Source organism: Taudactylus pleione, unplaced genomic scaffold, assembly GCF_031769625.1.
Source record: "Taudactylus pleione unplaced genomic scaffold, aTauple2 ptg000436l, whole genome shotgun sequence".
Taxonomy (NCBI): domain Eukaryota; kingdom Metazoa; phylum Chordata; class Amphibia; order Anura; family Myobatrachidae; genus Taudactylus; species Taudactylus pleione.
This window is the reverse complement of record NW_028284838.1, coordinates 5,018,689-5,034,806: the sequence shown is the minus strand read 5'-3', so window position 1 is coordinate 5,034,806 and position 16,118 is coordinate 5,018,689.

Sequence of the window (16,118 nt, the reverse complement as noted above, 5' to 3'; positions counted from 1 at the left end):
ACTTACAGAGAAAGAATTCATAGTATGTCGTAGAAATAACACACAGGGGAACATTTTGGGTATGACTTTACCAGAATTTGCTTTATTCATGGTTAAATTAATTCATTTAGGAGAGCACATTTCACATGTTGCAAAATGAAAACGTGGAAGTTCTTTCAGCCTAGTATTAAAATAATAATAGCAATAATAATAATTAACATTTTTAATAGGGACAGTAATCCCAAAGTTGATTCAGGGATGGATGCAATTAGCATCGCTAATATACGGTAATGGAGCAGAAGGCATTTCAAGGAAAAAGACGCCTCCTGCAAGCATCTGCGATCCGAGTGCTGCGTCTGAAGATGGCTGCAGTAATCGCCCATCCAAGTAAGCTTAAGCTTACTCAGAATTGGCAATGGAACTGCTCAGGTGGGATCAGGAAGTCTGCGTAGAAGACGCAGACCTTGGCCCTAGCACTCACAGAAAACGGGGACGATGCCACGGTTTCCTGGAACGTAGGCCGGCCCCACCCACTCCCCACCCCTAAGCAGTAGTAGCAGTAGAAGGCTGGTACATTTGCAGTACAGATCCTGAGCATGTGCCAAACTGATGTACGCAAACCATCAGATTTGCATACATCTCTGAATAAGGCCTAAAGTACATGTGTGCAGAGACATAATGGGTTCCTAAATTGCCAACTTGAGCCATATTTCAAAACAAACTAGAATAGAATATTTCTGTTACTTTTAAAATATAGAATAAAATATCTATATAATAAGCGAGAAAGCATTTCTGTCTGTCTGTTTCCTTGTCCTTTATGCATGGCCAGAGTTTTGGACCTAGCTCCACCAAAGTTGGCAGGGTGGTGTAGTTTGACCAGGATTAGGTTTTTGCCTAGGTTTGAACCTCGTCAGGGCCACACACTGTCACACAATCTCTACAAATGGGGACATTCTTACATTACACAGGTTCCAGGGCTGGATCCAGTGGAAATTGGCAGTCTGACAAAAACTTGTGTCAAATCTACAAATTTATCCTTTTACTCTCACAGGCTCAGCAAACTTTAGGACTTATGCAAGTTCATATTAAATCCAGAGTTACTCCTTTTTAAAGTGACCATATATATTATTCAGCCCTCAGTGTTTAGAATTAGTATGAGATGGCTGTGGCTGAATAGCCGCCGGTTCAAATACTGACACTGGAATGCCGAATGGTGGAGAATCCTGATAGGCGCAGGTAAGGATCCTAACCCTCCCCTCTCCCCCCCTTAACCCTAACCCTCCCTTAGTGGTGTCTAACCCAAACCTCACCGGGGAGTGCCTAACCCTAACCTACCCATGGTGGTGCCTAACCCTAACCCCCCTTTTCTGCATCATAAACCTAACCCTCCCAGGGTGGTGCCTAACCCTAACCCCCTTTCCTGCACCATAAACCTATCCCTCCCGGGGTGGTGCCTAACTCTAATCTCCCCCCAATAGTGCCTAACCCCACTACCTGTAGACTAACCCTAACCCTCCCCAGAAGGTGCCTAACCCTAATTCCCCCCCCCCCCGGGGGTGTCTATCTAATCCTAACCACTCCATCCTCTTAATAACTGTGTTTAATTACCATCCCATTACTCCCCATCCGGACAGGTGGCATTCTGGCAGTCAGGATGCCGACACTGGTATCCTGATTTCCTTTGGGGTAATGGAATCAGCATTATGCCAGGTGGCAGGATTAGGGTGTTGGTATTTCCACTGCCAGCATCCCGTCTGCCGGCATATAAACTGCATTCCCAGTGATTACAAGCAAGGGCATAACTGGAACTTTGGGGGACACATAGCAAGATCTTAAATGGGCCCCTACATGGGTAAAAAAAACACATACATTTGCCCCCACACAGACCCCATTCATGTTATGCCACACAGTAGTACCCCACTATGCCATGCAGTAGTAGTGCCCCCCATATATTATGCCACACAGTAATGCCCCTTACACTTCACAGAAATATCACTAACACATACCACACAGTAATGCCCTTTACAGAATATGCCACATAGTAGTAGTGCCCCATATAACATTATTCCACATGATAGTACTACCCCTTACACATTATGCCACACAGCAATGCACCTTACACATTATGGTCCACCCAGCAACTCACCTCCCTGTGTCCCTATAGCAGCCTCTTGCCTCCCCATGTTTGCCATCAGCAGCCAGCAGGTGTGGATTTGGTGCCGAGATGGCAGCTATTTACAGCTGGGGCACTATCAGGCAGTGGCAGACATGAACAGACAGCGCAAGCGCAATTTAAATCTGGCACCAATCATGAGCCAATCAGCGCTCACAGACTGGCAGCCAATCAGCCACTGATTGGCTTCTGGTCTGCGAGCTCTGATTGCCTCATGACCGGCAACACTGTCTCTCAATATCTGCCTGCTGGTAATCAACTGGTGAGCAGGCAACAAATCAACACCGCTGACACCTGAGCCCCCCTTGGCGGCCTTTACTGAACAGGCCCACCCTGTGTGTGTTACTGGGTGCAGGGGGAGTGTTGAGGCTCTGGCACCATAGCAGCCCACCCCTTGCACCCACGGTAGTTAAGCCACTGTGTGCATGCATGTTAGCAAATAGTGGGGTGCTTTTCATGGGTTATAGATGAGGACAATTATTTATTTTATTTATTTATTACCAGTTATTTATATAGTGCACACATATTCCGCAGCGCTTTACAGAGAATATTCGGCCATTCACATCCGTCCCTGCCCCAGTGGAGCTTACAATCTATATTCCCTATCACATGCACACACATATGCACTAGGGGTAATTTTTGTTAGGAACCAATTAACCTACCAGTATATTTTTGGAGTGTGGGAGGAAACCGGAGCACCCGGAGGAAACCCACGCAAGCACAGGGAGAATATACAAACTCCACACAGTTAGGGCCGTAGTGGGTATCGAACCAATGACCTCAGTGCTGTGAGGCTGTAATGCTAACCATTACACCGACAATGTAAATAAATAAAGGCTGCAGGTGTACAGTACTTCAGGGTCCAGTCTTCAACCTGGGCAATGCCGGGTCTCACAGCTAGTAACAAATATAATGTATCTCTTATGTAATTCTGACTGAGGACGCCAAACATATAAAATGCTCACTGTGGCACAAGTGACTGAATGAACACTTGTGACAATATGATTCCCAAAGTGTCTAATAAGTGGGACCCGAGGACCTGAAGTGTGTTTAAATTTTTGTTTACGTCTCAATAGAACATCTGGTTTATAGTTACAGTATATATCTGTCCAAAATATACCCTTTAAACTCTTCCCCCAGCTATATAGAGACAGGAAGGAATGAGAGTGATAGAGTGACTTCCTATTTCATATGAAACTATTGCCAATGTAACTGCATTAACTATGCTGTAAAGTAAAAAATAATAAAATAAAGACCTCCTCATTCATTTAATAAGTGATATGACTTAAAACCCTTTCAGTTCAACACTGATAACTGCATTCTAACTACAAGTCCCTCACCTTTATCTATCCATCAATATCCACTCCTCTTTCCTACCCCACCAACCTAAGCAAGAGACCTGTCACAAACCATGATGTACAGTTCTTTCCTTCTCTCTTCCTTCCACTTGCCCTCATAGCCCCATTCTTTCATTGCTTAGTGTGTAATAGCTTCCTGAGACTAAGGGGGAGATGTAAGAAACCTTCTAAATGGAAAAATGAATACATTGCCCATAGCAACCAATCAGCTACTGGATATCATTTATCAAGTGCAAGCTTTAAAATGAGAGTTAGAAGCTGATTAGTTGATTTGGGGAAATTATCCACTTCTCCACTTTTAGAAGATTTGAGAAATTTCCCCCAAAGTCCATGCTCTTGCTCAGTGTATATTTTTGTACTCCACTCATATTCCAGCTATACCTGTATTTCAAAGTGATTGCAATTATTGTACCATGTTCTGTTATTAAGAGATCTGTACACAATATTAAGTGCTGTTACAATGTTGCCTCCTGTTTTCTGATATCTGCTGACCTGAAGCCTGTTGCAGACTCCGGAATACATTTTACTATGTTGAACTATGACGGGCATTTAATGGTCGTGTAGAATTATTTTGGAATGTGGGGTGATCTGTGGGTATGTAGTGGTATCTGGTGGACATTTAAGGCACATGTGGGGTATTTTGATGGCATTTCTGGAGTTCAGATGAGCATTAAGCAGTATGTGGGAGGTCTGATAATATATATTGGGAGGTCTGAGGGGTCTTTAAAGCTAATGTGCAAAGGTCAAATGGAATGTGGGGAGGTCTAAGGGCATTTAAGGGAATGTGGATAGTTCTAAAGTGAGGTGAGGTGAGGTTTGAGGACGTGGAGGAATTTGATTGGCATATAAAAGGCATGTGGTAAGGTTTGAGGGGCAGTTAAGGGACATGTAGGGAGGTTTGATGGCATTATTCTGTATATTACACATTTTATATGTTATAGATCTAACATGAAACTATACATTGTGATGGGCAGCGAAACAATGGACCCCAAACTAATTAATAATATTGAATTTGGTGTAATCACTGTGCACAGGTCACTCCTCCCTCTTAATTGTATACCCTCTAGTTTAGTGACTCTTAAACATGCTCAAGTGGCTTTAAGTAACTAACATTCGTTTCAATATGCTTTTAGCATTATTATTATTATTTTCTTTCCCACTTTACACAAATCTGTGCTTTTGGTAGAGATGAGTAGATTTGTTGAGGTATAAATAACTTCCACAAATTCAAGGCTGAGGTATGAGTATGTGCGCTATGATTAAATAAACCCCAGCACACTTTGCTATTTAGGTTACTTGTTTTGAATGACTGGCTAAATGATTTGGCTCACATACTTTTCTTATTCATGGCCATAGACTGAGAGAAGGAAGTTCTTGCCCGGTGTCTCCAATGTTCTGGAATCCAGACTGGCATGTGAAAAGTGCTGATATTTACTTGCTGCCTATGATCTTTGCCCACTAGCGCTATAAAGCATGGTCAGATCTAACAGTTAGTGCTAAGTGTTTGTCAGTAATATAACACACACTATGCTTCTTTTAAGATTCTTTGTTTATTGCATTGGCAGTGACTGTCCTGCTTTTTTCTCTGTACTGAATCTACAGTACATCATCTTACTATTTGATTAAACAGTGTACTGGGCCAGCAGACAGAAATTTGAGTAACTACCTACTCCTCCTGATTAAGAATCATTGTGCACCAGACCCTATTAGTCAGACTATTACTACAAAATTGCCTGACCCTCGTTGTCGTTATCTTTGCCACACATGTATGAAATCTAAGACTGACTGGGAACCCCGATCTACTTTGCTAGCACTGCAGGGTTATCTCACCCATTCTGGTCTGCCCTGTCTCCGTATTAGTGGGGGATGGGTACCTACTGGCATAACCTCACTCTCATTGTGCATGATGGAGACAGAACAGATCACCATTGATTATTATGTGTATATATACTGGGGTCTGGGGTCCTCCCTGAACCCGCATTGTTAGTGGTTCTACCATTGTATTGTTCCATGAGGACTTTAACTGGTAATCTCAGAAATGTTTAATGTACTCAGCAGGAGTTAACTCTGAACTAACTGCGGACATGCATGGCAGACTACTTATTTAGAAAGAAAAACCTGATAAAGACATCACCTCTACATTCATTTTTTTATTGATATACTACCAATAGTGGATGTGCTATAACATTTGTTTATATTACATGATGGTTGTGTGAAGAGGCTTTTTTGACAAGACTGGAATAAGTAGAGCAGGTGATAAACACCTTTTATATCTCTTTTCATCAGGCAGCAGGAGAACAAGGACAAACACATCCAATGAAAAGGCCAATATCAGAAATCTACTGTACTAAATACAATCAGAATGCACCAGTAAACATATGTCTTTGGGCACACTTGGAAGCATAATGGAATGTAAGAGTCAGTTCTATTCCGCTATGTTTTTGAAAAGCAGCATCTAATGGGATTTATTTGAGCAACTAGTAGAGTTTTGAAGTTTACTTGAGTTTTTTAAAGTCTTATGTTGAACATATCAGGAAAAATATTGAACCCTTGGTCTATCTCAAGTTATGCTTAGGAACCTAATGTTGCCACTGATTCTGCAGACTAGGACATATTGATATAGGCCCTCATTCAGAGCCGCTCGCTAGCGGCCGTACGCTCGTTCCGAGCGATGTTCGCACATCTGCGCATGCGTACGGTTTTTAGTACGCATGCGCGAAGCAGTCAGTGCGGCCGAAAATCGTTTGTACGCTATATAGCGAGTGCCTGCTTTTTTGAGTGACAGAATGAGGCGTATGTGGGTGGTAACAGGGGAAGGTGCTTGAAAACGGGGGAGTGGAATTCGAACGCAGGCGTGCTTAAAGGTCAAAACGGGCGTTTTAAGGGAGTGCATAATTAATACAGCAGCGTCATTGACCACGTCACTTGGTTTTTTTTAACTCAGAACTGCTCGCAAAATAGCGGTTGAAAAAACCAACCACAAGAATAGCGAGCAGTTCATACGCTGTACGATGTACTCGATTAATCTAATAAATAGCGGACATGACGTATGGTGCGAGCGGCCAGGGGGCGTTTTTATCAAATAAACGAGCGTATGTTTTGCTTGCTCGTTCAGACTTAGAGGTGTGAACAGACTGCAATTTGCGAACGGATCATTTGAATAGCCACCCCTTGTTTTTGAACGAACGAACGCAAATAGCGAACGGCTCTGAATCAGGCCCATAGTCTACTAACATGTAGCAGAGCCTCAAGCGACCCGTACCCCTCACGTGCAGGCCCCAGACCCTTCTTGCCTTATTGTTAGATTTGTTTGCTATAGCTCTTTAAAACATGTGTTTAAAATTGCTGCTGATATGATATTACAGATAATTGTCTTTCTTTTATTGCTTTAACTTACTACTGACATTGGACGGTCCTCTAAATTTAGATGGCAGCCCAATGTGACCCCTAATCCATATCAGGATGCCTATCACTGATATAGTTATTGAGGCATCATACATTTAAATCAGCTGGAGACTTTTGCATTGTTATGAATCCAGTGACCTTAGTCTATTATAAAGGAACATAGGCTTCAACTAAAAAAATGATTAAGCAGAGTCTGAATAATTTTTTAGTTGAAGAAGAAGATAAATAATGCATTACTTTTATGTTACATATGCAACCTTTTTCCTTGGTTAGTACTTCAGGTAATGCCAAACAATATACTGTATCTGGAATTAAATTGACTCGAAATGTTACATGAAAACAATGAATGCACCTGTTAATATATAGGTCTCTCAGAAGTGAGTTGCGGAATTCTTTTTTTATTGACCTTTTCGATTTAGTAACATTCGCCGCCAGTGACGATTCTGCAACCCTTGCTCTGTAGAAAGAAAATATCACTCCTTTTGAGTAAAGAAAACTCCATCAATTGTATTCAATGATGTTGTTATGCAGATAATGAGCATTCAGCATGTTATTGCTTTTCTCAAATAGAAATATCGCAGTTTCATTTCAGTTTTGTTCTAACAATTCCAATCTTGCCAAGCCCCACAATAATCAACCATGTGTACATTATCTACAAAGGCTGACAATAGAAATCCTCATTATTTACTGTACTATGTAACAGTTTTTTTTGAACTTTTATGTGAAGTGCTAATCTTAATTGTTAGGAGCTTAGTAATACACAATAAATATAATATTTCTCTGCTGATAATTCTATGTAAAAGGAAATTATCAAGCACAGTAAGTATTTACTTGGAAGCTTCTCAAGTTTACAGTAACAAAGCAGTTAGTCATTTCCGAAATGTCTCAGACTCGACTTAATGTGTTATGTACATTTTTATTTAAAAAGCTGGGTGAGAAAAAAATGTGCCATCATAAATGTCTGACATACACTGAGTACACCTATTAACATTTTTCCCTGTCTGACTAATTTAGCTTGTACTGTAATTCAAATACATGCAAAACATTTCCCTGCATTTCAAATAGGTACAAAGTGTTTGTCTGACTGTTCTGCCTTTTTCATACAAAGAGATGATGGAACTTAATTGAGTTAAAAGATGATCTTTGTACACGTTTCTGTTTGCCAAATGAACAGAAAATTCCTTTGCCACGTAATTGCTTGCCAGCAAAAACACTGGAGAGATATACTGCACTAGAAAGATAAAAGCAGAGATCTTAGTAGCATAATTTGTTCATAGCATTAGGGCATGTGTCCACAGATGTTATTTACATGCATTTTATTACTGCTTGTAATGCTACTGTTGGGCTAATGTAAATTAAGAAGAAAAAAGTGGAGAGAGTTAAAGGGTCTGATTTAGAGGTGGATGGTAATCCCGCCATGGCTGCAAATTTGTACATAGTGGTACTGAGAAGTTCTGCTAATGTCACAGCTGCTGTAATGTGTGCAGAGACACCCTCCGACACCCACCGACTGCATCTTTAATCCGCTACTTATGTCTAAAGAGCTTCCCTTTGGCTGCTCAGAGTGTCCATCGGGGCCAGTGAAGCTGCGTACAAAGATGCGACACGCCCACAAAATGGTTGCGACATGTCCGCGTCTGACTAGCTACACCCCAGTTACCCCACAAAAATTGCAGGATCCTGGTCTGTAAGAAATAACAAAATCAAAACGGTTCAGGAATAAGCTCCCTCTGGCTTGCCGGGTTGAAAGTCTCTTTGCAGACCGAACAAACTCTAAATTTTGGTGATCTGTAAGTACAATTATTTGGTGTGAGGCCCCCTCTAGCAAATGCCTCCATTCAGGGAATGCAGATACAGTGACCAATAGTTCTTTATTTCCCACATCATAATTTCATTCAGAGGCAGTCATTTGATGGGAGACAAAGGCACATGGATGCAATAACATCTTCTCGCCTACTATTTGTGACAAAATCGCCCCAACTGCAGAATCTGAAGCATCTGTCTCGAGAATTAAAGGGAGCTCTGGGTTGGGATATATTAGTATGGGATCTGTAGTAAATTTTGTCTTCAGCAAGGAAAAGGCATTTTCAGCTTCAGGAGACCAATGGAAGGATAATCCCTTCTTGGTTAAAAGAGTAATTAGTACTTTGAAAAATCTTTAATGAAGCATCTACAGATGTTGGCAAAACATATAAACCTTTGAACCTCTTTAATATTTCTTGGAGTTGGCCTATTTACAATAGGCTGAATCTTGCCAGGATCCATCTTTAAGCCTTCAGGTGAAATTATGTAACCCAAAAACTGAACCTGAGTTTGATGGAATTCACACTTCTCCAGCTTAATGTATAACTTATGCTCACAAAGATGCTGAAGCACAGTTCGCCTGTGTTGGTGATGTTCTTCCTGGGAATTTGAGAAGATTAGTATGTCATCAAGATATACGACAATGAACTGATCAATTTGATCTTTAAAAACATAATTTATAAAATGTTGGAATGTTGCAGGGGCATTACACATTCCCAAAGGCTTTACCAAATTTTCATAATGTCCATATTTAGTACGAAATTCAGTCTTCCATTCGTCGCCAGGTCTTATGCCGACTAAGTTATATGCCCCTTGTAGATCTAATTTAGTGAAAATGTTAGCTGTTTGAAGCCTCTCCAATAATTCTGAGATGAGGTGGAGAGGATAACAATTTTTAATTGTAATTTTATTTAGTTCCCTATAATCAATGCATGGTCTTAATAAACTATCCTTCTTTTCCACAAAGAAAAATGTGATGTTGAAGGACGAATAAAACCTTTCGTAGTATTTTCATCGAGATATTCTTCAAGGGCCTTCATTTTAGGTTCAGCTAAAGGGTAAATGTGCCCAAAAGGTATGGTGGCCCTAGGTAACAAATTCACTGGGCAATCATATGGTCTATGAGGTGATAGTTTGTCAGCATTCCTTTTATCACAAACATCACCAAACTCTTGATATTGTGGAGGTAATTGTTCCAATGCTGGCAGGAAATCACAACTTTTGTTGTCTATATGAGAGAGTTTGGCTTTTAGCCTCATAGACACCAAACCCCTCAGAGAATAAAATTGTCTTTGCTTCCCAGTTGATGGTTGTATTATTTGCAGCTAACCAAAGAATTCCCAGAATAATGAGAAACTGGGGAGTGGAGATCAGAAGAAAGGTAATAGTCTCATAATGACTTGATTCAATTGCTAGTTCCAAGGGTTCAGTTTCATGAGTAACAGGACTGGAGTTCAGTGGTGAACCATCTACAGTTTCCATTAAAATGGGTGTCTGTCCTTCTAGGAAATTTATTTTGTTTTTCTTAGCAAACATCATATCCACAGCACCAGAATCCACCATGGCTGAAGTGGAAATCCAATGAGAGTTGGCCTGGAAACGAACTGGAATTATGAAGTGAGAATTATGATTTCCTTTATTCTTCTCAATTGTTGCTCAAGAAGACAAACTTGGAAAAATAGCATTTAATTGGTGAGAAGTATCAGAATTCACAGATTCTTGATCAGAAAGATCAACCTCCACCAAGGTGGCTAGTGCTTTATTAGGTCTTCTGCAACTGTGGATCTACCCCGACAAAGTTTCAGTAATGCCTTTTCAGCCATTTCCTTCTGGTTTGGATTATCGAAAGTTAATCTCATCAAAACTCTCTAATATGGGGATCTTGGTCTCAATGTAGGGTGATGCCCATGCCAGTGCCACATCTTTAAGTAACAAAAGAATACATTGCACCTTCAGCCTTTTAGTTTTTAAGTGGAAATTATGTAGGTCAAAGTGCATCTGACACTGATTAACCAAACCTGACTGGTGGGAGAGGAAGTGTAGCAGAAAAGGGTGATACAGCAGTTGATCGATTCTCCAATTCTAATATACTATTTTTATATTGGGATATTTGCATCAAAAATTCTTTAAAACCATTATGTGCATCCCAGGATTTTTGAGGAATAGTTTGCATTTCTTGTTTAAGCTGTGAATCGAATCCCACAAAACTTTCTTTGAAAAATGTTAATTCTGCCTGGCACTCAATTAACATGGTAGCTAAACTTGAATCATGCCGCTTAATAAGTACCTCTTTGGTGGACTACATTTTAGGCTTGAGTATCCTGTCATGCTCTTGGTAACATACCTGAAGTCCAGTAGCCAGTAGAAGGAATATAAGCAGTCAGGTATTCAGGAGTTGGATCAGTAGATGTAGATACAGTCAGTATCCAAGCAGGTAGTCAGATGTATGTCAATGTTGGTACACCAGGAGGTAATCACAGGTAAATCAAGTATTCAGGAAAAAGTAACAGGAGCTGAGCAAGCAGAATACTCAAGCATGGTTTAAATCAGGAAATGCCTATTTATAGGTCCAAACAGGAAACAGGATCCAAGATGGAGTCCACTAAGATAACACTGGCCATCTTGGTTAAGGGCAAAACTAAGAGAAATCAGGAACAAATAGTGACCTCTTGTGGCCTGTGATGTGATAATCAGATACAATCCTAACAGTGCTTCTAGAAAGTCCTGAAAGGCTAAGGACATTCTTTAATAATACAACTCCTATGTAAATTACTGGTACAAGTCTGCAGCATATTAAAAACACTGTCCAGCACTGATCTATACAGTGAATGTGTCTACATTGAAAACTATTTATAATTTTACCTTCATAAGTAGTAAATATATACATAACTGTTTTCCCAACTCCACTGCTACATTGGCAAATGGTATTCCACATTCTGTATATATTTTCTTAATAACTTTTAATAAACTACCAAAAGAGTGTTACACTCTCCCACTCCTTTTGGAAAAAGTGTGTGTGGGGGGTTACACACTTCCCCCCCTCCTACATAACAACTTTAAATAAACCCCCCAAAAAGGGGTTACACTCTCCTCTTGGTGCGAAGATATTAACCAGAATTGGCTAACGTCTGAGCACCATTCATAACATGTATCAAAAGTAATCAAATTATAACCTTAACACAGTTAACTTAACCACTCAATCTCCATTCTCTCCTTGTGGACCACCCAAATTATGGCCATGGAAATTATATGTTGGGATGTAGAACTCTATAAACATTGCATGAAACACCAAGTTTGTTGTATGTTACCATCACTGGGGGTTTAATATCCCTTTGGTTCCTCATTACTTCCACAATACTCATCTGACTGAAGTCTGTATACTAAAAGAGGGTTATACTCTCCCACTCCTTTTGGAAAAAGTGTGTGTGAGGGTTACACACTTCCCCTTCTCCTACGTAGCAACTTTTAATAAACCCCCCCCAAAAAAGGGGTTACACTCTCCCCTTGGTGCAAATATATTAACCAGAATTCACTAACAGCTGAGCACCATTCATAACATGTATCAAAAGTAATCAAATTATAATCTTAACACAGTTAACTTAACCACTCAATCTCCATTCAATCCTTGGGGACCACCCAAAGTATGGCAATGGAAATTATATGTTGGGATGTAGAACTCTATAAACACTGCATGACACACCAATTTTGTTGTATGTTAACATCACTGGGGGTTTAATATCCCTTTGGTCCCTCATTACTTCCACAATACTCATCTGACTGAAGTCTGTATTCCTAAATTTATTTTCCTCTCCCGAATAGCTCTCCCTATACTCATTTGTGTTAGGAGTAGATTCCCTTGTAGCTTACAAGCAACTGAATTTCTCCACTATCTTTTAAAACCCCAACTTATTTGGGTATAGGGAGCTAATGTTAAAAGAGCTTTTGCCTCCCTTCCCTTGAATCTTTGAGTTATTATTAGGTATAGTGTCAAAATTGCAATATCCTTCCGCTAATTCCTCCTCAGAACTTTCCCTTTCCACAATTTGAGATTTGGTCCTCAATGGTTTGTGTTTTATAGAGTCATCTGAGGAATAAATGTGAGACTAGACAGCATCTTCACATTTTGACCATGATCAAATCTTACTTCATGACCTAACTGAAACAGGTAATGCCTGTGAAACAGTATGTCCTGATAGGCCCAGCTTTTCCTTCTGACCTTATCTTATACATGTGGATACCTGGCAGCAGTTCTACCACTTCATAAAGATCTGACCCAGATCTATTAGGAAGCTTGAATTTATGGTGTGCGTCCAGCTGCCACACCAGGACTTTGTCTTCAGGGAGTAATACATGTTCTCAAACTTTAAATCACAGTATATTGATAAGGCAGCCAACCACTGATATCTAGCAGTATCTACTGTAGTTTTGCCATAGTCCACACATTGGTTAGGGGATTGTTATCAGTGTGGACTTCAAAATCCACACCATAGATATAGTCATTGGCCCAAATGTAATAGGGGGAGCAGTAAACTCTGACACTTTTTAAACTTAGCCAATGTAATAGAGTCCAAGAACAGGCAAATTTGCATGTTTTTAGGCTCAGAAAACTCTCACAATTGAAACTCTCAACCAGATTTTTTCCCATACTGAAGAAAACTTGGCCAATGTGAGAGATTATTGCTAAACTCTCACATTTTCTAAACTCTCACCCTATTACAATTGACCCTAGGAATTTATCCACAGCAGTCCACTTAAGGGTTAATAACTCCAATTTTAGCTGGTAATTCCATTTGCTTGAAACTAATCCCTAATCACTGGTCTTAATTTTGTCCCATGCTTTTGGTAGAGTACCCCTCCCAATCCACCTAGATAGGCACCTATGTGTAATATGTAAGGTTTAGTTTAGTCGGCATAGGCTAACACAGGAGTATTAATTTTCTTTCAACTCCTGGAAAGCCAACTTACACTGTTAAGTCTACCTCTCTCCAAACTCCTCATTAATTTCTCTCTCACTCTCTCTCTCTGTTTCTCCCTCTCTCTCGACTGGATGCACTAAAAGCATAATGCTGCCAAAACTCCCATTTTTAAAATTTCTGACAACATTCCATATATGTAAATTGCATTTGTATCCAATTTAAGTGGTTATGGTTTTAATCAATGTATCTGCTGTCTTGCCACTTGTGTCATTGTGAGGTCTTATTAGCCTTGACAAAAGGTCCACAATGGGTCCGAAACATCGAACACTTTTGTAACACTGGTTTTTATGTAACTAATAAATACATGAGATGTAAGTGACCTCTACACTACTTTATTCTTTCGGCAATCTCAGACCACTGAAGAAGTCTGGGTTGGATGGCCATGATGTAGGTGGAACTGACATCACCAGCACTGAAAGCAAGGCTTGTTCCACTAGGACTTCCTGGGCATGCAGAGGGTAGATTTGGGGAACTGCGTGAATCCTATTGAGGCTGAGCCAGGTTATTATGCTGAATACTGTTTATATATACTCCTGGCTTTGTGATTAAACCTTTTAAAAAGGCTGCTGGAATGGTTACTATAGCGGGCAACAAGCATCATAAAGTATATTAAATAATGTATAGTGACAACTTTTGATTTAACTTCATGAAAAAATGTTGTCAAAGCCATTGTATTCTAATTAACTGTAGGGAATATAGGTCAGTATTGATTATATGCTGTCTATTCCAATTGATTGCTTCCTCCCACTCCCCACTCCAAGACTTTGCCAGTGCTGCTTCCTACCATTGGAACTCTATCCCTCTCCCTATCAGACTCTCCACCTATCTACAAAATGTTAAACGAGCTCTCAAGATCCACTTCATTATCAAAGCCTTCCAGCTTTCAGCCTAACCTACTGCTCCATGCCAGGGACGGATTTATCAACAACCAAGGTGTCCACCTAGGGCCTGTCTGGCCCATTGCCGGGTCCCCCCAAAATCCGGCCCTGTTGAGAACCTGCTGTGATGTGTGTGACATGCTGAGGACACACGCACACAGCCAGTTTAGCAGCAGCATGGTCTGGGACCTGCCCTACTATGCAGGGGGAGGAGGAGGCAGAGTTGCAGTCCTTCAGCTGGGAGCCCAGGCACACACACAATTCCTGCCTGGAGGGGACCAGTGTCACTACTGCAGACTGATTCCATTTCCTGATCCTCACCTCCAATCAGTTCCACCCCCATGATGTGTGCAGTGTGAGCTGCTGCAGCCAGACTCCTCCATGCTCCCCCCAGTGTAGCCAGTCCCCTTCCCCACAGCATGCACTGCTGTAGCCACTAGCCAGTCACACAGAACAGTGGCATCACAAAGGGGATGTGGGCCGCTCCCGGTGTCACCTGCCAAAGGGTGACACCAAGGTGCAGCACCCAATCAGGTGCTGGGTGCTGCACTGTAGTATTAAGTGCAACACTTGGTTCTTGACACTGTGAGGAATCCAGCACTGCTTACAGGGCAGTCTGCACCTCCTGCACCCCGCTGGTCCCCCCAGTAAAAGCACAGGAGTCAGGACTATGGGGTTTGGGTCACGAGGTCACAACCCCTTCCTGCATGGCAACACCCTGTCCATGAGGCCACATCCCCTTTTTGGCGGTGACAACCCTACCTGCATCAGGTTACACCATAGGGAGGGATGCCACTAACACAGAGTACAGCCTTTTCATCCATTGTAGCCCCCCTGCAGTGTAGCCACCATCTCTGCCCGCCCCCCTCAGTCTCACAGAGTACAACCTCCTCCTCTATTGTAGCCCCCCACTCTGCCAGCAGTGTAGCCAGCCATCTATCCCCCCATGCCTCCCACTGGACACTAGTCTTCTGCCTATGATATCAGGGGCAGCAACATGACATTGCATGCACAGACACAGCATTCTGGGTGAGTTTAACTTAAAAATATTTCATATAGTGTTAAATAACAGCTCTCTTTCCTGTATACTGCATGTATAATATATTTATTGTCACAATTGGTGTTTGTGATTTATCTGACTCTGGTGATGAACCGGGATTCAGCGGAGACCGACTTGACTGGAACCATGGGTAACGTGAATAGCTCTTTTAACATAAGAATTTGATAGAAGTGAGAACTGCCTTTGAAGATGAATGACTGGAACTGGAAACTTGAAACGTTGGAGTGGGACCAGAAGGAACTTGGAGAAACCGGACTGGGACTGGCAGGAAGGCTTACTGAGCTGGACGGGGTACCAGTAGAGGGTTTGCAGACAGATGGTAGCATGGAAGCTACTTGGTGCAGCTGGGAAGCCGTGTAGAGACTGATGGTAGCACGGGAGCTATGTGGAGTGGCTAGGGAGTCATAAGGTGAGCGGTGGTAGCTCGGGAGCTACTTGGTGTGGCTATTGAGCCGTGAGGTGAACGGTGGTATCACGGGAGCTACT